The following is a 23,479-nucleotide window of genomic DNA, read 5'->3' as shown; positions in this document are numbered from 1 at the left end:
GGCAATTGCTTTCTGTCAGTCTTAAATGTAAACTTTTTTATTATTTTAAAGATTTATACAAGCATTATTTTTGGATACTGGGAGGTACAGAGAAAAGTGATGGAATATATTTTTTTTCCCCATAAAAAAAAATCTTATTCAAAATCAAAGTATTTTAATGGAAAGCTTCAAAGAAAATGAGAAGTTTTGAATTTGTGAAAAAGCAATGTTTCGTTCTTTGACTTCTATACAATGTAGTTTTCAGAGAACTTGTTCAGAGATCAAAGATCTCTGAAGATGCCTTCAGCCTGGTGTTCAACCACCTCATGTTAAATTGTGTCCACTTTCCATTTTACTTTCTGTGCCTAAGGGACAAATACTATCTGGTAACTTAAATACATTAATACTAGGGTAACTTAAATACATTAATGTCAATCAAATTTATGAAAGCAAGTCTACCCAGGTTTAACTATACGTATAAGTCTGCCCTTCCTGGAAGCATGGCTTCTGTCTAATGGATCAAGCAAAGGCTAAGCTACAAGAGCAGTCTAGGAGAGGTTCACTTCTCATGGTCTTGTTCTGTGTTGGTACTAAATGTCATTGTGTTTGTATGATTGTTTTTTGGAAAGTGTTTTTCTTGCTCTTGATTTTGTGGTTTAAGTTTTGCTTCTGTGCACTTTCATGGCACTCCGTGCAAAAAAATGATATTGCTACTGCTCTTGAAGTCTAGTGCCTTACTTATAGATCTAAAGGTGGCAAGAAAGCAGCCCAAAACTTTTCAGGTAACCAACATAGATTAATGTAACGAAGACTAACGTACAAGTTGATGCAAGCGCTATTTATGAGCTGTTTTATGCATTACATGTCAGCTAACTTTTTTCCTAATGAAAAGCCCAAGTTTCTTCATAAGTTTTCTTTTCTCTTTTCCTCTTCTTTCTCCCACGGCTGACCTGTTGAGAAAATGAAATCTATTCAGCATTCATATTCCTTTTTCCCATTGTTCTGGTGATGAGTTCAGTATTGTATTACATGTGCGTGCTGTTCCAAGTACTGTTAGGGTTTTTGAAGTCTGAAGGTTTTTTTATTTTCGATATGCAAGTTGAAAAAAGGGTGTTACATTAAAGATTTCTTTTCTTCTGAAGATAGAGCCAGGAAGAATCTTTTCTTGCTTTACACTGTTTCCTTCTTTTCCCTTCTCCTTACAACCTCAGGATTAGATAATTCTCTTAATATTTTTTTTTCCTCACATCTACAACATGTTTTCCTCTTAATTTTGCTTTTTATATTGCTTGTTCTCATCTGTACGCTGAACTTTCCTTGCCAATACAGATGCACGTTAATGCAGTGGATTGAATGTATTCAGAATAAAACAGACATTAATAAGTGTGCGAGAGGGCTTGCTGCTGGCAGGCTGCTTGCCTTTCCTCTGCTGTAGACACCCGCTTTGCACCATTCTGGTTTTCTTCCTCTATACAACCAGAATGCAAAACAGTGAGAAAAACGTGCAACTTGGCATAGGAGAGCATTCCTCGAGTTTCTTCCTCAGTTTGTTAAAAATCAGCTGATAACAAGTTGTTCTGAAACAGAACCCCTTGATTTACTTTTATATACTTCAGACATTTATTTCCATTTAAATCCTGAAGCCAGTGCTAGATGCTTCCCTTTGCTAGATGCTTCCTGAGAGCTCCAGCCCATTAATAATAGTGGGCGTTCTGTAACATCCGAGTAATGGGATACAGGCTGGCACTTTGTTTCCTGTCTTGCCATCACTCCTCGCACCAGGAATCAGTGTTTCGGGAGACGTAATGAGCTGTCCCGGCAGTTGATAATGGACTATGAAAAATTTAGCTGGCAATCTAGGGGATGCCTGCGCAGATTTTAGCTGAGCAGTCTTAACTAAAGCTCTAAGCAGCTTAAATGAAGCTCAGTTGCTTTAATGGGAAACCTTGAACAGAAGAATCTGGAGGCCATGTACTAAAAAACTGGATTAAGGAAACAAGTTGTTATTGAAGGAAATACTGAATGCTCTTTCAAAGTAGTCAGCACAGTTTGGTGTTGTGGTTTATCCTTAATTAGCAAAAAGAAAATGGTAAGTCATTCAGGGATACAATAAGACGTGAAAATATGAAAACTAACTTTGTTCTTTGAATGTAAGCACTTAAGCATTACCAACTTATTTATTCTAGGAATGTAGCCTTTGCTGATTTATTACACGTCATCGAGTTCATAAGGTGGAGATGCTATGGAAAGTATACATTAAGCTACTGAAAAGTATGCATGCAAATATTATTCCCATTTGTCTTCTGGAATCCAATTAATGTCTCTTTCCCTCTGGTACCAGGTAGCCTTAGCTCATCAACATAATTAATGCCTTGGAAGCAATATTTCATGGAGTCTGATATTCCTTTTATTTAAGACTAAACATTTCCAACATTCAAGTCAAAAAAATCAGGTTAAGATTTGTGTTCCCTGGAGATAATTCAGGTGCTTTAACTTAATCTGCTTGTATTTCTCCCGGAGGACAGGTTGGTACCACTGATGTCTGCAGTGGCAAGGATTTTAGACAACTCAAATATCAAAATGTCACAACTTGCTGCTCTAGTGCTGGTTTCTGTGTAATTAAGTAATCTTATTCCTTGGGTCACAGTGTACAGAGAGAGGTTTGATGTTCCACTTTTAAAGCACAATGAGCAGTAAATAGCATAAGCAACAATTTTCTGAGCTATATGTTCCTCTCTGTGACACCCTGTGGTTGCACTTAGCTCATCCCTGGTCTGCCACAACCACTTGTGAGTTGATTGAAAACACTGTGCTCTAAAGGAAGGGTTATTTACCCCAGTAGTGTGGTTTGAATGGGATAGTGGGACAGTTCTGGTCAGTGTGCATAGAAAGGGACAAGGTCTTCACCGACAAACGAGAAATGGGTACTTTGTGCTTGAGGATAAAAGCCTCGATGTGCATCTACCACTGGAAGGTCATTTCTAGAGCTCACTGGTCTCACTGTATGAATACAGCCCAGAATTTCTGGAGCAGGGAGGCAGCTGCTGGCTGTGTCTGCAAGTGCATGGCTGGTCATCTGCTGTGCGCTTCCCCCACTGAGCAAACACTGCCTGCCCCGAGCAATGAATGGGCAGGCAGCTCTTAGATTTCAGTGGAGCTTAGACTTTAGCTAAGTAGGATCCATACTTTCTTAAGTGAGAGGAATAATCAGGAAACTCTTTGGGGGTACTTCAAGCCTGTTGTAACACTGCCAAATTAATTTTGTATCTAATATATTACTTGTTAAGTATCTGATCTATTCTGTCAACACACTAAATTCTATTCTAATGCAAATGAAAACCAAATTAAGTTAGCCAAACACCCATATCCTTTTGTCTCCTTTCTTCTATGTCTTTTACAACATGTTCTAGGGTGATTATGGCAGGCTTATTAACGGATTTGATTTCAGTGAATGCCACTGTTGTAAAATGAGAACCTTTATTCCTCCACAGCTTGAAAACAGCTCGCAGCTGAAAAGACATTAGTACAGATAAATCCAAATTACTCACGAGTACGTGAGGTGTTCCCTGGCTCTGTGGTCCTTCTCTTTAACCCCTTTTGTAGTTTAATCTTAAATATTTATTTGTTCTCTTCAGATGCTCTGATTCTTTTGTTACAGTGTAATCTCTTTAGTCAACCCCAATGTTTGTTTGTAGGTAGATAGGCATAACCTATAGGTACCACCTCCGGTCCTATGAATGTTTGCAAAAATAGGTGGCGTGAATGCTATTATCATGTAAATGCAATAAAACAAAGCTTAATAGTTCAAAATGTTTGATGTATATGAAGAATAGGTTTTAGAGTGTAAAATCTGCAACACCCTTAGAGGTCCAAATTTGCAGAAAACTTATTCTTAGAGAGTAGCTTTGAATGAACTAGTCTGTTAAAGATATGTATAAGCACTGAAAGTAATACTCAGTGTACAGGTTTGGTAGAAAATATTTACTAATTGGCAAATTAACTCTTAGCTAGATCTTTTTTCAAGTTGTTATTTTGGGATTGTGATTTTTAACACTATAAAAATAAGCTTCATAGTTTTGCGCAACTAGAACGTGCAATCATACAGCATAGCGGAAATCTTGAGGCAGGCAGTGCAAACTATTCACAACGAGACATCCTCCTGGGGGTGCCCCGGAGTCGTGGTACGGAGCCGTCCTGCACATGGGGTCTGCAGCCTGGCCACCAGGGTCCCTGGCTGTATGAGGCAAAGGGAAGAGGAGGAATGGGAAAAAGTAAAACTCTGTTACTGGAAATTCAATACAGCAAATGGATACTTGACAACGAAGCTACTCTTTGAGACAGCACAGTAAAGTAGGAAAGGGATTGTAGCTCTGTCTTTATAAGGAAGGATCTGGGGCAAGTGCAGCAGAGGAGATGAACAGGTATGGACTGGGAAACTCCGTGACTCTTAGGAGTGAAATGGTTCCTAAAGTATCACATTATTTTCTATACCGTTGTTCCTGTAAACTTCAAGTGAAGTTTACTTTCAAAGGGAAAGAAGCTGTAGAGGATAAAAGGCTGGAATGTATTTGTAGAAGAGAGAAATGGATCCTGCTGCCTTCACCCTCCTTGCAGCCGCCTGTATTTCCTGCTCCCAAACCACCAGCCCTATGTGGGGCAACAGAAGCTCATCCAGTCAAACTGCCAGACCGATTCCACGGTACTCGTGTGATCAGTCATATACTAAAACTGCTCAGAACTTAAGTCCCAGCTGAAGTGAATAATTTGATTAAAGAAAAATCTTCAGGTTAACCTAAGTATTCACATCAAACCTTAGAGCAGTTGCAAATACCAAATATTTTGGATGAGCATACGACAGCAGCAATTTTGAATCATTTGCTCAGCTTTACATATCAAACAATGAGGGCTGAGATGCACGTTGTTTAAATGCTTATTGCTAAGTCCTGATCTCTAAAATCTCCTGCAAAAGCAAAGATTTTATTTATTGGACAGGAAGAAGCCCGTTTCCTCTAAATGTCACATCCCTCTGCCTCAGACTTCTTCCAGTCGCAAGAACGTGGAAATGATAAGAAGCGTTTATATAAACTGAAGCCCTGTGAGCAGCTCTCTCCTTCTCAGGTCTCAAACACAGAGCGCTGAATTTGTTAAGAGTAGCTTGAAGCAGCTGACAGGCAAATGGAAGGGGCTGCATTACCATCCATCTCGAATTGTGCATTTCATTTGGTAAATAAGTAACTGCTGAGAATCTCCAAATATTAAAGGCTATCTCTGATGGGAAAAAAAAAAAAAGAGCAAAGATGAAGAAAAATATTTTCCAGTAGTAGGTGCTTGAGATTATCCAGATTTTGATTTTCTGTAGGGAAAATTAGCACTTTGAAGATTGTTTATTTCTGCTATTAATACATAGCCCAGAGCTCAAACCTTGGTTTTCAGAAAAGTAAAAGAGAATAATTGTATTAATTAGGAGATGGGAAAATAAATTTTCACTTCCTGGGGGAAGAAACAGATTGTGTTTCCTAATGATTTTGCATTTGTTCAAGTAATTTTGTAGTCCGTTTTGGAATGGATCAGAATTGTATCAACATTTATTATTATTATTACTAATATCTGGACTGTAACGATCAAAGCAGGAGTATAAAAATGCTCATGAACTGTTGATAGTAGTAGGGGGATGGAGTATGTGCCCCCCCCCCCCCCCCCCCCCCCGTAATTAAGGATTTATCCAAACGTTCCAGCCAAAATGAGCCGGATCCTCCTTAATTTCCTTTTGTTTTCTTCTACACAAACCACGCTTGAGAGACACTGATTTAATTTGGTAAAGAATGCACTGGCTGCCTGATGACTTGCTTTCTCCTTGCTCTTGTCTTGTTAACAATTATCTTGTCAAAAGGTAATGTAGGCAACAGAAGCAGTTAGAAAACTTCTGATAGAGGGAAACTTTTCTTCCTTGCAGCAAAACTTAATACAAAAACAATCAAATATTATTACTTAAAGGTCTTACCAGATTGTTTTCCAATAAAGCAATCGCTGCCTTTACATTTTTAAATTTTCTGGACCTGAAACCCTGCACAATAACTCAGAATATGGCACAGAACAGATCTAGACCTGAAATTACGTTAGAGATATGTGGTGCAGAGCTGGGTCTGTGCTGTTCTCCTGCCTGATCTCCTGAGGACGATGTATCTGGAGTGCTCCTGTGATGCTGGGACATCATACTGGGGCAGCACAAATTGCTGCCTCCACTGGATGGTACTCGCAGGAAGCAGCAGTAATTTCTAGTAGGCTTTTCTTGATTAATCTAATCTACTTTAAACTCCAAGCAATTGTTCTCTACATCTGGCTTAACTTTTAAGGGTTCTGTTCCTAGCTCAGATTGAAGAAAGTTTTAGTGCCCAAAAGATGTGTTTCTTTCCAAAAATATTAATTGAAAATATCTCTCTTTCTAATTCCTTGTGTTATTTATATCCTTAAGTCGTCGTGGGTAAAACACTGTTGTGATTTCTGGTGTGTGTGTGGCTATTTCCCAGCTGCCCAGGGAGGAGCTGGGCTTTTGTTTAAAGTCTGGGCAATGTACACATCACGTACAGATGCTGTAAATACACAGCTAGATCAACAGAAAACCAAAAATCCCTTTAGACATCAGGTTTCTTGATGCAGTGATGTTTTGGGCTTGGCTTTTCTTCCACCTCTTTGACAAGTTTAGGGGAGAAGAGGAATCCTGTTGCAGGTGCAGCTGCAAGTGCTCTAGATCCATCAGCACTGGGAAGAGGATGGGTAGGTTTTGCTGGGGAGCAAAACTTAGTCTGTCACTGACTTTGGAGTTGCAGAACAACAGTTGATGGCATTATTCTTAGCAGCTCATGGTGAGCTTTAAAGATTTATATAAGTTTTTCAGCTCTCAGGCAATGTGCTAGCTAGTTTTGGTCTGAAGATGTCTTCCACATTCAGATGCAGTAAATTCAAGGATTCAGGCTAAAGGCAGAATCAAATTGAATTTACTGCCTAGATTTTTCTTTCAGGAAGACCTGGAAACTGATTATACATTTAATAATGCAGAAACGCATGCTAGCTGAAAAATAATTTTCATTCTTTACTTTTGTAGTTCTTCTGTAAAGGTTACAATAACAACTTTGGGAGCAAGTTCAGGTGCTTCAATTTTTATTTTTATTTTTTTTTTTTTTTACATTTACTTTAACAGCAAATATTGAAAGTACGGTAATGTTATTTGCCTTACATTTTGGGGAGGAACACCGGTGTTTAGTAATAGAAGGGAAAGCTTATACTAGGAAGTTTGTATCTGTTGATACTTGTAATATATACAAATTTAAAACAACTTTTTCTCGCACCTTTTTATTCAATAAAGAAGACACTAGCAGGATCTTAACTAAAATATTTTAACCTCATTTACAAAGTTGTGATTTTGATTTTTTCCCTAACAAATGCAAGTGAGAAAAAAAAAATATGTAACAAAGAAAATATGAAAGGGAGGAGAGTTGAAGGGTGAGAGAGGGAAAGAAAAGGAAGCCGCGAGACACTAGTCCAGTCAGAGACATCGGTGTCCTATTGTTAGCAAGGTAATTAACATTGGCCTCCCTTTTGGTCTGGCAGTTCTTGAAATGTGAGTGCATTGGCAGAATAACACCTAACTGATACGTGTATCACCATAACTCATTTGCTATGGTGTAATCTTATTATGAGACTTCAAAAAAATGGGTTTTTACTACATCTGTATACCTGTTGTATTGTCTCTTGTTAGTTATTCTGGAAATCTGTTTCCTTTTTTGCTGCCTGGGAGGTTTGGACTTAAATGACAGTATAATTGTACCAGGTTTGCACAGAAAGCGTGCCCCTGTTTCTTCAGACAGGGAACTGAATTGTGACCTCCAGTGCCAATTAAAGCAAATCAGTTTTGAATGCATGATGTTCTGCAATAGCACCCTGATGATTAACTCGTGATACTTGCCAACACACTGAGGTCACAGCTATCTTTCTGTTCTCTGTTTTTGCACTGTCTTCTGCAATATGACCTTATCCCACAGTTCTCGTCTCTACCTCATGGCTGTAATTCAAGTGCATTCCTAATAATACCAATTATATTTTTAAAAAATTAATCTGAAAATGCTTGTGACTAATGGGAGGCTCTAAGAAAATCTTGGTCCTACTCACTAACAGCTCATGAGTTGAAAGAGAAGTAAAACATTCTTGCAGAAATATTTTTGTCTTGATCTTTTCCACCTATGCTTAAATATTCCTGAAAGTTTGGAGATGCTTTCTGGAGCCTCATTGCCATGGTGATCAACTCCATGCATGACACAACAGCATGAGTCAGTGCAAAGGAGAAACCCAGCCATGCTTTCAGCCCCTGCCTTTGTTTACATCAACATAGGCTGGGAAGGAAATGTTTTGCCTTCCCTCTTAGCCCTGAATAGTACCTAGTAGCGGGAGCCGCAGGAAGATGTAAGGGTGGTAGACAAACACTGGAGGAAGAAAATACAGAGGTAAATATAATCTTTGGTTGTTGTTCACGAATTATGGAAATGCAGGGTGCAGCAGCTGTCAGAACAGAGGTGCTAAAGACAGTATGTTGGCTGGAATAGGAGTCTTTCTGCTAGCACTGAGTGCGGTGTTGCAGTGTGTTTAGTGACTGAACCTCAAGATCAGAAACTGAAGATAAGGTTTTTATTTCTTGCATCTTTTAAATTACCATGGGGCTCCTTTTGTCTAGAATTTGGTTTCTGCTTGAATTCTCGTCTTGTTTTTTATTTTTTGCCTGTTTGATTCATAATGTCAAAAATCTGCCTGAAAAGACTTTAAAGTACATAATAGAGGCTATGGTATTTCTAGTGCCGCATGGAAAGGTTAGTTAAGCGGGGCAATGTTCTTGTTTGCTCTGGGTCTGTCTTTTCAGCTTCCTCCCTTCTGAGATGTCAGGTTGTTAAATATGAATCGTGTTCTCCAGATTGATTCATTTTTATTTTTTTTTCCTTCACATACTCTTCAGGAAGTATTACAAACAGCAGGAACTAGTGGAGTCGAATGAAGGGACAGTGGAAACCAGATTATACAGTTCAATTGCCTATAAAATGTTAGAGCAGCATGCTCTGAGCTCCCTTCACACAAAGGAACAACTTGGAAAAAAGTCTGATAGCTCTGTGGGGTGGGAGGAGGAAAGGGCAGAACAACATGTGGTCTTGTCCCGTCCCCTTCGACTTAGCACTCAGTGGTAACTGGTAGTCCCTAAAGACCTCTGCTGAGCTGACCCGTGTCCCCATCAAATGTACAAGTCAAACTCAACCCATGTCTTCTAGCAGGTAATTTCAAGGAAGCATGAACAATCTGATCTCGTATTGTGGCTGATTTTACACACCTTGTGGAACACCTGCACCCTTCTGAATTCTTCAGGCAGAGAAAGGGGTTCCTGGCTGCCTTGAGTACTGCCATCTACTTGTGGGGCAACACCTGTAAATAAAACAGAAGCTGGCGGTGTTGACAGAAATAATAGAAATTATCCAAATAAATTATTTGGGTGATTTTTATTTTACTAGTTTTGGTGTTGTGGTGTCTACTGTCAGACCAATGCTGTCTCATGCTAACTTCTTGCCACAAGGTCCAACAGTCCTGTCTTATTTTTCCTTTACTTTTAAAAGTACAAAACCACATGAATTGCACTACACTTAGGTTTTTTAATAATTCCTTTTTTTTTTTTTTTTGAGCACTTTATCCAACATGGGGTTTCACAAAAGGCATGCCGTTCAGCATCAGATGAAAAAGCTTTGAGAATGAAAGCCCAGCAGTGTGCCCCAACTCCTGTAGCAAATGAGAGGTGTTTACACAAAGGATACCTGTAGCTGTTTTCTTCCCCTGGCCCCTTTTTGTGCCCTTGTGCAAGCAAGAAGCTGTAAGCAAGTGCCTGGAGCACGCTGTTCGTAGGGACTTCCAGCTCTGCTTCTAGAACACGGCTCCAGGGCCGTTTGGGCATTTGAACTTTTGGATGTTTATTTGATTTTTTTTTTTTTTATTTTCCCCATTGGCAACTGTACAGTACTGTGTAAAAACAATGGCAGTGCCCAAAATGTAACGCAAAGAACAAAAAGCTATGAAACTAATGTGAGCTGATGTAAGTTGCCAAGAAAAATAGAAAGGGTTTTAAAAAACAAAAAAGGAATATATATATATATATATATATATTTTTTTTTTTTTTTCTGACAAAAAATAAAAGGCAAACACAAGGCAGAAGGCTGTGCGAGACCCCCCTGTACTCTCTCCTGGATGTCTGCTTCATCCTTATGCTTGCAGTAAGATCTCCCCTGGCAGAGTGTGTGAGGAATATTTTTAGTGAAAAGCCAGTTTAAGAACTGAAGCGGTAAGGGAAAGTGGAATTACCATGAATTATTTCTCACTCGCTCCCATCTGATTCCATTTCTCTCTCTGGCAATGCTGCCAGTTGCAGAGCAAGGCAGACGATTTTTATTTGAAGATGTAGATCTTCATTTTCTGCTGAAATTTAAGTTAGAAGTAAGAGTTTAGAGGCTTGCAGTGGGTGAAGTTTACCTGTAGGCAGTTGCATAGTAGCCATCCGTGCTGTTTTTTCATTGCCATCCATCCCCAGTTCCACCTTATCCTGTAAAACTCATTAGTGGCAGCACGGTTTGCAACACACAGGGAATACCTGGCATAGTGATAAGTTGTGAGAGAAGAAACTTGCTAGTCTGAAATGATTTGTCCTGAGATATCCACTTCACTCTCCTACTTACTTTCCCCCTTTGTACCATGGAGCCTTTGCTAGATGATGAAACCACCGCCTGATAGGAGAGCTGATGTTTCTGGGGGCAAATGTTACGTTGCTATTTAAAAATTAAGGGTAGAAATGAAATAATATTACTTCAAAATATTTGAAGCCGACTGAGCTCCTGATCTTGACTGAAATATTTGCTTCTCACTTTATAAAGCAAGAGTAAGCGTGCCTAGAGATGGGTTCCTGCCTGTAAAGGGCATGCTGTTTGCTGCTCCTGTTTGTACGAGGCAGTGCAGGACTGATACAGTGTGTGCTGGATCATTTTGATGCTACTGATGTTCCCGCTTGTCTTTCATGGTTGCTTTCAAAGCTGAGGCACCCACAGCCTCCAGCAGTCTCATCTGATTTAATCTCTTACCGGAGATTAAACAAACATTTGACGATTTTGGCTGTTCATAATTTCCAAAATACATTGGCCTTTGTAAGTGTCTTAATATGGGTGTTTTAAGAGTTTGCTGGGTGCTTTTGCAGTATCTTGTGGTAGGTGCCACTGTAGGGCTTACAAGCTGTTTGAAGGGCTGTTTGCTATAGTATCATACCCTAAATAAATCATGCATGTTCATGGGTGGCTTTGATTTGACTGAAAATAAGTGTTCAAGTAGTTATTGACCAACAGAGCTCTCGTTATTCCCTGCCAGGTCTGCCAGTGCTCTGCCACCCATTACTTGGGTCTGTGGACCCTTTCCAGATGTCATATACAAAAAGCTGAAAGCAGAAATATAATTTATACTATCAGTGATCCATTGCTGACAGCCATCGTGATACAGTTCAGGCAAACAGTGTCTTACTGAGCTGGAAGCTAATCGCCTGGAAAGCTGGATTTCAGCTTCTCCTGTATGTAGGAGTGCTGAGCTTTTAGCATGAGGATACAACAGAGAAATGTGCAGCGCAAGAAGAAATTATTAAGATAATACAAAATAGGAAAGAGGAAAGCATGAAGAACTGAGAGGAGATGTTAAGAACCAGACCACTCTGCTGTATCTATAAAAGGAATAATTTTCAGAGCCACTCAGAGGACTGCAGTTTAATTGAGCTTAACAGAACAGGCTAATAGAGAGTTGTAGGTGGACAGGCAGCTGCCCTGTGAAGGAAGGAGTCAGGAACTAACTAACTAACTAAATAAATAAAATCAGAAAATCAGCAGAAATAAACGACATCCCATCACTGAAGAACGGAGGCAAAAATGACACCTGGTTAGAATGATAAATAAAAAATTAACTCTTTGCTCTTGTTTTTCTTCATAGGTTTTGAACAGGAACAACTCCTTGTTTCTCCAGTTTTTCCTTCACATGATCTGACACATTTTCTGTGTGCAAGTGAGTACTAATTCATCACATATGTTGGGTAGAAAATTGAGAGTACATAATAGGTGAACCAGAAAATGCCACATTTTTTTCAGCCTATTTCATTTCAACATCATTTCAGTGATGTGCAGTCCTTAGGAAAATTGGATCTAAAACTGTTACTATGCTTTGTTAGGAAAAAAAATGAATTTATCGAAGCTATTTAAAGTATGGGTATAATTCACAAATCTCCATATTTAAGCAAGTAAGGTCACTTTTCAATATGTGTTTCTAGCTAGTTGGTGCACTGTAGTATGTTATGCAGCTATATTAGGCAGCAGTTGAAACCATAGATATTTATATAGCACAAAGAGAGAAAAGCATCTTTGGAAGCAAGCTGCTTGATGATATGTAATACTAGGAAGGTTCCGGTAAAAATAAGTCACTCTGGTTTGAAGAGCTTAAATTTGCCACATAATGTTTACACGCGCATGATGCAGTGGCATTGCACTGGAACTGAGGAGCTGCGGAGTAATCCAGTGTTCAGTAAAATTGTAATTGGCACAGAAAACAGTAAACAACTGTCTTTTCAGCAGGGCCTTCGATTATTGTAATGAAAGGGTAAAGAAACTGCAAACATGGAATCAGAATTCGGAGCTCAGTTTTCATCTCTACAGTAAAACAGCTTTTCTAATCCAGGAGGCTATTCTAGCTGTTGGTTTTTAACCCTTGGTTGGAATTGCCCATTCTCTGTCCCGTTTTCTATTCTGAGGCCCTGCAGATCTCTAAATAGTAAGTATCACAGATTCTTTTAGGAGAAGTCAGGCTGTTTGGCATTTTTTTTTTTTCCCTCAAGGGAGTCCTGTCAGAGCTCAAACACCTCAGCAGTTTGAAAATAATTCATCTCCAACAGCTCTAATGGTGTGTGTTGCAGCGTAAGAATGATCTTGCTATGTTGTCATCTCTACATTGTTGGTAGAGCCCAAAAAAAGAGTTTTAAATTCACAGATAGATTCACAAGTCCATGTAGATGTGTATTTCCCATTAATGAAAATTATGGGACTTGAATTGTCTAAAAGCATAAGTGTATTTTGAGTAAACAAGCAAGCTGTACATAGCACTTCTTTTTATTTATTATTATGCTGCACTGAGACAAACTGAAAGAAATCATGTTACTCCTACAGAAATCACTGCAGGCTCATGTCCACAATACCAGCAGTGAAGATGTAGCAGGCATATGAGGCACTTTTTGCTGCCAGAAGGGTCAAAAAACAGGGAAATCATGAAGAAAGGGTTTTAATTAGGTTAAATTTTGCACTAGGCTTGTACTGATGTAAGTACATATGAGATGCACTTTACTCCTGGGTGCTGGCTTAGAGCTGCACTGGTGTTGTGTGTACTGAAAGCAATTTGTTCTCGCATGAAGTGTAAGCTAAAAGGTCTTACAGAGTTTGGGAAAATCAATGTGAATAGGAGGGGTTAGCCACTCATAATTTCACTGCTTTCCTTACTGAAGGGCTGCATTGCTGTACAGCTGGGACAGACACCGCAGGGGCAGCAGATCTGTAGACTTCGCAGCTCCTCATGCAGCTGGGCCTTCTGCTCCAACCGCCAGCTCCATCCTGGAGCAACAGCTGTTCTGGCTATAATAGCCAGGATTCACAAGTTTCCCCCAAAGCCTAATCTCTTTAAGATCTACGTGGATTTAAAGTCTGGGCTTTTCATTCTACATCTCTAAGGTATTGCCAGAAACCATAATAATAATAGCTGAGGTAAAATAGAAAAGAAAGGAACAGTAGGAATTCCTTTAAAGGATGCTTTTAATACTGCTTTTACTGCAGATGCTTTCTGTCTCACAGCTAGGTGCAAACAAGACTGCTCTGGTAAGACTTGCATAGAGGGAAGTGACTTGTGTGAGGAGGGCAGAAATTTTAATTAGAGAAATACATGCTGCTTTACTCGTGGCTTTGCGAAAATTTCCCTTTATTATTTTTGTAAATATAAATGCCTTTTAGACAGTCTTTATATTGATTGTACAGTAATTGGGAACAAAATTTTCCCCATAATGGAAATGCTAAGAAAGAAAAAAAAATATTCTGAAATAGCTAAGGTGATGCTGGTAGTTTCAGGCATGTCTTACCATAAACCAGCAAAGTGAGAGAGAAACAGGCTTTTTATGTCCTGCAGAGTAGATCCTGCCAATCTGCATCAGGACAGTTGACGTAAACCCCAGGTTCTGAGAGTTTTGCATGTCCCATTTCGCTTTGCTTAGGTCTCAAGCCTCCAGCTGAAGAGGTCACCAAGCACTTCCTTTGGAAGATTGAATCATACACTGTCACATTTCACTGTCAAAAATAACTCTTGCTGTTTAGCCTGCATTTGCACTGTCAGGAGCCTTTCTTGATGCTCAGTCTGTATTTGCACTTTCTTAAAGTTCCTTGTACGTTCTTGAATACTCTTGAAGAACTTTCCGTAAATAGGCTTCTACAAAGCTTTGTTCTTGGTGGTATTTTTTAAAGTCTCGCCATCAGTAGGTCCTATTTCTAATTACACAATGTAACTTTCTTTGATCCCTTCAAACATTTGTTTGTTTTTGGAGGGAGACTGTATAGAATACCTGGAGCATAATTGCAATGTGTGTGCATACGTACAGGATAAGAATCAGCTGTAATAAGAGGGTGTTTGCGGTGGGATTCTTCCAGGGGTCAGTCTGAATGCAGCAAGTTGTATTAAAGATTTATGAGTAGCTTGTCTGTCCAGAATCATTAACTTGTTTCTGACCAGCAATAAATGTGCAGTCTTGGTCATTTGCTACTCCACAAGACCAGGAGATAAATTTGCACCACCTCTTAGAAAGCACAGAGCTCATAACCAGTTTCAGTAGAAAGCAGAAGTAGATGTAATTTTTTAAATGCTTCTTGTCTGGTCAAATAATGTCTTGTAATTGATTACTAACTGTGTTGGTTAATAACTAATGTTTCATTCTTCTGAAATATTCCAAGCAAATGGCTCAGGCCAGTTAAGGAACTTTGTTTATTCATCTATGTCCTGTTCCTTCATCTTGCTGCAAGTCCCTTCATTCGTCTCTTACTACTGGTATTCATCGGTTTCCACTTACATCTGTATTTGCAGATGACCTTGAAAATCAAGTGCTATGTTTCTTGAAGGTTGCCAGGTATCCATGGGCTTCACCATGGATAGAATCAGAACTTGTGCTTGGAGGATGCTGAGGTTTCTCTCTCTCTTCCTGCAAAGTGATTACTTGCATAATCAGAAGCACTTAGTGTATGGTTCTGTAAACTTTTTAGTGCCAGTTTTTGTTTGGCCTATTTATTCCACCAACAGCAAAATGTGGCCTCAAAGCAGCAACAACTGCCTTTTGTAAAAGTGGAAATTTAAACGGGTAAGAGCCACGCTGCAAGTTAATGTGTGTGGAAATATTAGAAAGTTGCCTAAAATACATCTGGGACATTCAGCACTTGTATCTTTACATGAGCAAGCGATTGTTGCTCTGGCTGTTTGCATTTGCCTAACCTTCTGTTATCAAATAAAATCATGAACAAAATAAAATTTCTGTCTGAGACAAATATGACTGGAATCCCAAGAAAGACTCCAAAGGTCAGATCAGCTGTTTTGAAATATTGTTCCCTGGTATCTACAAAACCTTAGTGACATTAAACAGTACAAAGTGGAGTTTGCTGGAAGGTACTCGGGCGTTGTATATTTAAAGAACAAGCTGTAACCCAGAAATAATAATAAAACAGTGGTGCAAGACTTCTAACTCTGACCGGTATTTGCGGGGTAAGAATGTTGTGAAAACTCTTTTCTTTTCCAGCAGGTGAACTCCGGCCTTCAGGTGCTCCTGGCACTTTGCTGGTTTGGACAGGCACCGGCTGTCTGAGTCCAGGGACTGTTGATAAATCAGAATTCCACGCTTATTTATCTTTGAAAAACAAACAAATAGAAAAACTGATTGCTGTATGCCTAAATGGATAAATATTTGCATTTTGTAATTGTTTACACAGATTAGGAAAACTGAATCATAACAAGGCACTTTTCTTCCTTTGAAATGGAGTAGAATTTTAATTAGTCTTATTTCTCTTATTTAGGGAGTATGGCAGCATGGGAGACTTGCTGCTCTTTTTTTTTTTTTTTCTTTTCTTTTTTTTAAACTTAACGTGAGTTTTACCAGGAAGCTTCTTAAGTAATATTAAAATCTTGTCCTGGGCATCTACTTAGTTTGAATTAGAAAATAATTTAATCCTAAGTAAAGTAGAGAAAAAGGCAAGTTTATATAAAAAGATCAATTTGAAAAGAGATTTTTAGAGCTTTCTTTGCGGAAAAGAGAAAGATGGTGATTTTTGAGTTTACCAAATACTGCAAGCTCGCTGCACATACAATTTACATAAATCTGTCTACTTAACTAAATGTGAAGGTTGTCCTATAACACGTGTGATTATTAGGATGAAAAACAGGTAAGGCAAAATCTTTGGTGATGAGCAAAGCTGTGCAAATGTTAAGCAACTAATTTCTTTGGGACAAAAAGGAATAGTTCTGTAAATCAGTGGAAGTTGGGCATCATGCCTTTGAAAATGTCCTTCCTGGAGTAAATGGGAAAATATGTGAAAGATGGGTTGAATATGTGTACATGTATGTAGGTGACAACAGGCGTGTACCATGTACAGATACAGCTCTGATACAGTGGTAAGGCAGGATGAGAGATGAACAGGGGAAGAGCAAATCCAAACAGCAAGCAAAGCTTGTGTGTGGGAGGGGTGCCTCTGCTGAGCAGAGTTAGGGCTGAATCGAGGGAGGTTTCTGAAAGCGGCTGCTTCCATCTTAGTACAATAAGATTATGTTTAGCTTCTCAGGGGAGACTTTCTCTGATTAAATTTTACTCCTGAACTACCCTGGATTCAGCACATGATGGAGTCACCTTGAATCCAATGATCGTTTAAATGAGAAAAATCATATTCAACAGTAAAATAATCATTTTTACTCCGTGTAACTCATTTATAACATGCCTCTCTGTTAACACACTGCTGCCAGAAACAGTTCCCAACTGTTGGAAAAGAAATAGGAATTTGGGTGTAAATGACATTTTACTGCTCTTAACTGTACAAAAGTTATATTTGGAGCATATTTGTTTAGGGGACTTTTCAAAATGCAGAGCAAATCTGAGACATGATTTTAATGTCAGCATACAGATATTCCGAGGCGTTTGATTACAGAATCACAGAATCACAGAATTTTCTAGGTTGGAAGAGACCTCAAGGTCATCGAGTCCAACCTCCAACCTAACGCTAACAGCCCTCCACTAAACCATATCCCTAAGCTCTACATCTAAACGTCTTTTGAAGACTTCCAAGGATGGTGACTCCACCACTTCCCTGGGCAGCCTGTTCAAGTGCCTCACAACCCTTTCAGTGAAGAAGTTCTTCCTAACATCTAGCCTAAAACTCCCCTGGCTCAACTTAAACCCATTCCCCCTCGTCCTGTCACCAGGCACGTGGGAGAACAGGCCAACCCCCACCTCGCTACAGCCTCCCTTGAGGTACCTAAAAAGAGCAATAAGGTCGCCCCTGAGCCTCCTCTTCTCCAGGCTGAACAAGCCCAGCTCCCTCAGCCGCTCCTCGTAGGCCTTGTTCTCCAGGCCCCTCACCAGCTTCGTCGCCCTTCTCTGCACCCGCTCAAGCACCTCGATGTCCTTCTTGTAGCGAGGGGCCCAAAACTGAACACAGTACTCGAGGTGCGGCCTCACCAGAGCCGAGTACAGAGGGACGATCACCTCCCTAGCCCTGCTGGTCACGCTGTTCCTAATACAAGCCAGGATGCCGTTGGCCTTCTTGGCCACCTGAGCACACTGCTGGCTCATATTCAGCCGACTGTCCACCATCACTCCCAGGTCCTTCTCTGCCTGGCAGCTTTCCAACCATTCCTCTCCCAGCCTGTAGCTCTGCTTGGGGTTATTGCACCCCAGGTGCAGGACCCGGCACTTGGCCTTGTTAAACTTCATGCAGTTGACCTCAGCCCATCGGTGCAGCCTATCCAGATCCTCCTGCAGAGCTTTCCTACCCTCAAGCAGATCGACACACGCACCTAACTTGGTGTCATCTGCGAACTTACTGAGGGTGCACTCGATGCCCTCGTCCAGATCATCGATGAAGATATTAAAGAGGACCGGCCCCAGCACCGAGCCCTGGGGGACGCCACTAGTGACTGGCCTCCAACTGGACTTGGCTCCATTCACCACGACTCTTTGGGCCCGGCTATCCAGCCAGTTTCTAACCCAACGAAGCGTGCGCCAGTCCAAGCCAAGAGCAGCCAGTTTCTTGAGGAGAATGCTGTGGGAGACGGTGTCAAAAGCCTTGCTGAAGTCAAGGTAGACCACATCCACAGCCTTTCCCTCATCCACCCAGCGCGTCACTCTGTCATAGAAGGAGATCAGGTTCGTCAGGCATGACCTGCCTTTCATAAAGCCATGCTGACTGGGCCTGATCGCCTGCTTCCCCTTCAAGTGCTGAATGATGACTCTCAGGAGGATCTGCTCCATGAGCTTTCCTGGCACTGAGGTCAAACTGACTGATTGCTGCTATTGGATACACCTATGCTGGTTTTTAGTGGCTTCATCATTCAGTAATGGCTAACTACCTCTGGTGAGTGGGTTAGGATAGCAAAACCCAGACGTTTTCCACATATTTACAGGATTTCTTATAGCTAGATAACAGTCTGCTGTCTGGTGGTGAAGACCACCAAACTACAGAATTGGCTGTGTCGGCTGAGGTCAAATCCTGCCCCTTGTTATCTTCTAAAGAAACTCTGGAAATGGCCCGAAGCTTAAACTAGAAGACTTCCATTAAATTGGAAAAGCAAACCCGAGTCTCCTGGTGTTGATCGCAGGCTTGCAGAATGACACATTGGGCTGTCACTGTGCCAGGGTTAGGATCACACTCCGGAAGATTAAATTCCTTGTTTTTACTCGCTTTTTTTGTGTATCTCTCTCAGCCTAATTGAGTTATGTCCTAAGCCTAGACCTCTAGTTTACCTGTAACAACAAGAACAAAAAACCCTTGGAAGTCCGAAGTCTTATCAAGTTTTTATCAGTGGTGCAAGCAGCTTGAAACACAATTAACCTGTTACCAGTATCAGGTTTTATTTATCCTGGAGCTCAAAGCATTGATGTTATTGATCTGCTTTAGGGCTAATCGCTCCACTGTGTAATCTCGGAAGTTGTTACATTACTTCTTATCGTGGCACTGATGGTTTTCGAGCGGCAGATGAGGACCAATGTAGTCCAAATGCTAACAATTCCTGTGGTAAGGTTGTGTGCACCAGGGAGAGGAGGACGCTTTGTCACTAAATGTATCTCTTTCTGGCCATATACCCATTTCCACTCCTCCCATTAATTTAAAAGTGGGAGAGTAAGAAAGGTTGTCCTAATGGTATTTCAAAATCACTAAGTGCTTTTCTTTACAACTATGAGGTAAAGTACAAGTGAAACGCACAGCTTTGAGCCATTTGTAAGACTAGAGGAAAGATGTTGAATCATTTTTTCATACAAAGTATGATGTCCTGTGGTATTTTTTGATGCATTATATTTGAGTCTTCAATAGGCAAAACACCTGCTGAAATACTTTTGAATCTTGAAATCAGTAGATGTGTGTTGATTTGTGGGTGTTAATCAGATCCCTGCAAAAGAAAGAATGAGAAGCAGCTAATCATGGAGGGGGATTCCTGAAATGGAATATTGAAAAACTCCTTGCCAGTGCTCCTTACTCCCATTAACATTCAACATTCGTTCAACAAAGGTTGATGTTTTGTAATTAAATTTTTTTTCTTATGTGATGTTAGTAATCAAATACTGTCTTTCATCTCCCACTGAGGATGTGTATTTAAGGTCATTGATATAGAAGAACGGGTCATAAATACAGACTGCAGCACTAAAGGAAGTGAATTTATATGGAAAACTCAAGATGTTCAGTAGTCAAATGTAAAAACCAAGGTAGGTTATTGAGTTTTCAGTGAGGATTTTCAGTGAGGAACTGTGAATCGAGGTGGCCTCACCTGAGACAGAGCCCAAGCAAAGGCTGAGCTTTCACTACTTGTATCAGCAGGCAGTTAGAGAGCCAGCTGTGCTTCTGAGAGTAATGGTGATGTTATGGATCTGTCCGGGGCACTATTAAAAAGATGCATGATTATTATCAGGGGGTAATAGCTGCTATCCCACAAAGGTTTTTTGTGATTGACGTTCCATTATTTTAAGAAATGGAAAAGTAGCCATTGAGCTGTGTTCCTACCTAACCAGCAATAAAATTAGTTTTCACACACAAAACATTATAACAGGATTGCTGCATTTTATTTTTTTTTGCAGGTGACTCAGTGGCCAAATTAAAAAAATATATATCTAATTTTTGCCTGCAATAATATTCATAATTTTAGCTGAAACTAGTCCAACACAAAAATAACTGCTACTGTTTTATTTGAAATACCTGATTTTTAGCCAAGCATTTTTATTTAGCTTATATTAATGACCCTAGACCTGCTGGTATTAATTGAAACATGCTGGGCATACAAACCTGATTGTCTGTCAGTCCCTTCTATATAGGTCTGTACTGTATCATAGGATCGATAGGTTTTTATCTTCCTGGTTACATTTGGTGTTGAACAGTTTAATGACAGCAAAGGTTTCTTTTTTTTCACTAAATAGTAACACAACTTATAACCTTAGAACCCTAACATTTAGAAACAAGATTCTATCGTCCTATAGAATAGAAAATGTATGAAAATGTGTGGCCATTGAGTTTAAGGAAAGTTTTAAAGTAAATTAGCGTTGAACTACTGTGAAATAATTTCATGAGAAGAGTGAGCCAACAGAAGGTGCAGAATATTAACTATCTGTCTGGTTTTGGTTTTCCCATAAAAGGTTAATTATTTTTAATACAATTAAACAAGAGGGGACAGGAACAGAATACAGTATAGGTCAGAGAGCTCGTACATCATCTAGATGCTTTCAGCTAAACAGGATCTGATGAATTTTACTCTCGGGCATTCAGAACTAGCTAAAGCATTGCCTGCACTTAAAATTGGGTGAAATCCCAGAGAGCTAGACAAGGCCCAAAATAACCCTTATTTCCAAAGACAGATGGAGTACAGAAAGTCTCAGGAAATATTAGGCACCATAATTACAAAATGCAAAGAAAATACTGTTAAATGCTGCGTATGCAAATATGCAGAAAAAGAATTAAGTGCAGATACAGTGGATTGTTCAGAACAAATCATAATTCTTCTTTGACTCCCATAATATGCTCAAATGAAAAGGATGGGAGGTCAGGTAAAGTAGCAGATGTAGTATTTTGGCAAAGCTTTGGACATAGCCCTCTCTCTGGCTACTGGTAACTAAATTGGCACATGAACTGAAGGTGGTGGGACATCTGCAAAACCAGAGGTGGTATGTCCTATAGCAAACATTCTGCCTTAAACATTTTCCATTCTTTTAACAAATTAGGATAGGCAAATTATTGACAAAGCTGACAAATGAAGCACATCCCTTCAGTGTTTTTTTTTGTTTTGTTTTGTTTGTTTGTTTTTGAGAAGCTTCCATACTCCTGGAATTCATTTGCAAGACTGTCATTTGCAATCTGGAATTTTCCTTTTTTCTGCAGTGATAGAGGATTAAAGACCAATTAGGTTTCAGTCTGAGCACTAATCCAAGCTTTGGACAGCTTTCCATTTTTCAGCCTTATCTTCAAACGTAAGCACAATTCCTTGTTCCAGCTTTTCATTTTAGTGCGTCTCCACAAAACCAATAAGATTGCCATACTTCATATATATATATATATATATATGAAGTTCCATTATATATAAATATATATATTTTATATTTATATATAAATATATGTATTTTAAATACAAGTTAAATACATATTTTTATGACACATGGACCTATAATATTCTCCTAAGCTGTACCTTTTTAAAGTGTTTAAAGACAGCTGTTTAAGAGATTTGAGTAGGAAAAATTCTTAAAAGCTGAATTTCAGCATACAGGATTTACACTGCTTTTCTGAAGACCTAATTCTCATTGATGTAATTATCTGGTAATAAACAATTTTGACCTTGTATTATATAACTTTTTTTGGTAAGCAGAATGGCAATGAGTAAGACAAGATGACACTCATCATTAATTGCTTTGAGTCCTAACTTGTAGGCTGCTGTGGAGGGGGTGGGGAGGTGTGTACTGAATTCCTTGAGCAAGGGAGTGCTGCAGCAATTACCTGAACTAAGTAGAGACCTTCAAAGAAATCTTTGATATTTAAAGCACTTTCAGTTAGTTATGAGACAGAAATATCATCCCTGTGTGGACAAGGGCTAAGCTGCTTTGAAATGGTTTTCAAGCATGCTTGGAAAAAGGTATGAGGCCCCTGGTATTCATCTCTTGCCTTCCCCCTTGAATGTGGTGTTTGCAATGTCCCTCAGCAGCAGTGCTGAATTTCAGCAGGAATAGGATTGTTCATCATTTGGAATCTTCCCCTGCCCCCTGTTTCCTATGGTGTTCATGCTTTTTCTACTTCTATATAGTTTTATTTTCTCAGAGCTCAGCGAAATGGTTGACCTGCAGGTATGTCCCAAGAAAACCTATGGGAATGCTTGTTGGGTTAGCAAAAAGTGCTCTGAGACTTGTTCTGAGTCTTGCTGTCCATTTTGAATGATGGTTATCATTATAATGACACCCTGTGATTGTACTGTTTTGATTCCACTCTGCCTTGGAGTGGTGCACCTTTGGGAAGGGGGCAAATTTGGGAACTGGGACTGAGGCTCATTACTGACATGTTTTTCTGCTTGCAGCAGAAGCAGTTTGCCAGGAAATTCTTATTGTCTTGTAAGTCACAGCCTGACTTATGAATTTTAACATTCAGCTGTGCCATGGTCCCAAGAGAAAATCCCATTACCTGTCTCGCAGGCAGTCGGCTGGGCTCCTCTCTTGTACTGATGGTACACTTCAGTGAGAGTCTCTGAACATTTTCCTAGCAGCAGGAGAACCTTGGTCTTCTAAAATGTACCTACAGGATAAGTCTGCCAGGGTGTGTTTCCCTCCCATGGGACTGACAGGGGCACCACACTGTATCTGTGCAACTAGAAACAGGGGTTAGAGACAGCTGTGACACTCACCTACCCACCACATACACTACTTTTAGACTAACCTTTCTGACAGTCCTTTATTTTTCCTCCTTGAATTGGATTTCTATATTTTCAGAACTCTATGTACAAAATAGCTAAATAAACTTCCCATAAGTAGTAAGAATATGACTTCTAAAGGCTGGACCAGGCCATGTGCAAAGTCTTCTAGCTGTTTATCCTGTCACCAGCAGTGGTTGCCTGCAAATTCCTGGGGAAGGTTAGGACTCAGAGTGAGATAAAATGTTAT

General features: G+C 39.8%; 1 long non-coding RNA gene across 2 annotated transcripts in view; it reads left to right on the top strand.

Annotated features, from left to right (window-relative positions):
- The window catches only part of LOC311438508, a 168,621-nt gene that overhangs the window by 125,067 nt on the left and 20,075 nt on the right, over positions 1 to 23,479 (top strand). The window contains exons 3-4 of one of the 2 annotated variants that reach the window (XR_014694150.1): positions 12,019 to 12,090; positions 14,330 to 14,752. This is a non-coding gene — a long non-coding RNA (uncharacterized lncRNA). Of the gene's footprint in view, positions 1 to 12,018; positions 12,091 to 14,329; positions 14,753 to 23,479 lie in introns of those variants that run through there. The other variant, XR_014694149.1, reaches the window with a different exon arrangement.

The sequence above is a fragment of the Aythya ferina genome (assembly GCF_964211825.1).
Source record: "Aythya ferina genome assembly, chromosome: 6".
Lineage (NCBI taxonomy): Eukaryota > Metazoa > Chordata > Aves > Anseriformes > Anatidae > Aythya > Aythya ferina.
This window is presented reverse-complemented; position numbering and strand designations above follow the sequence as displayed.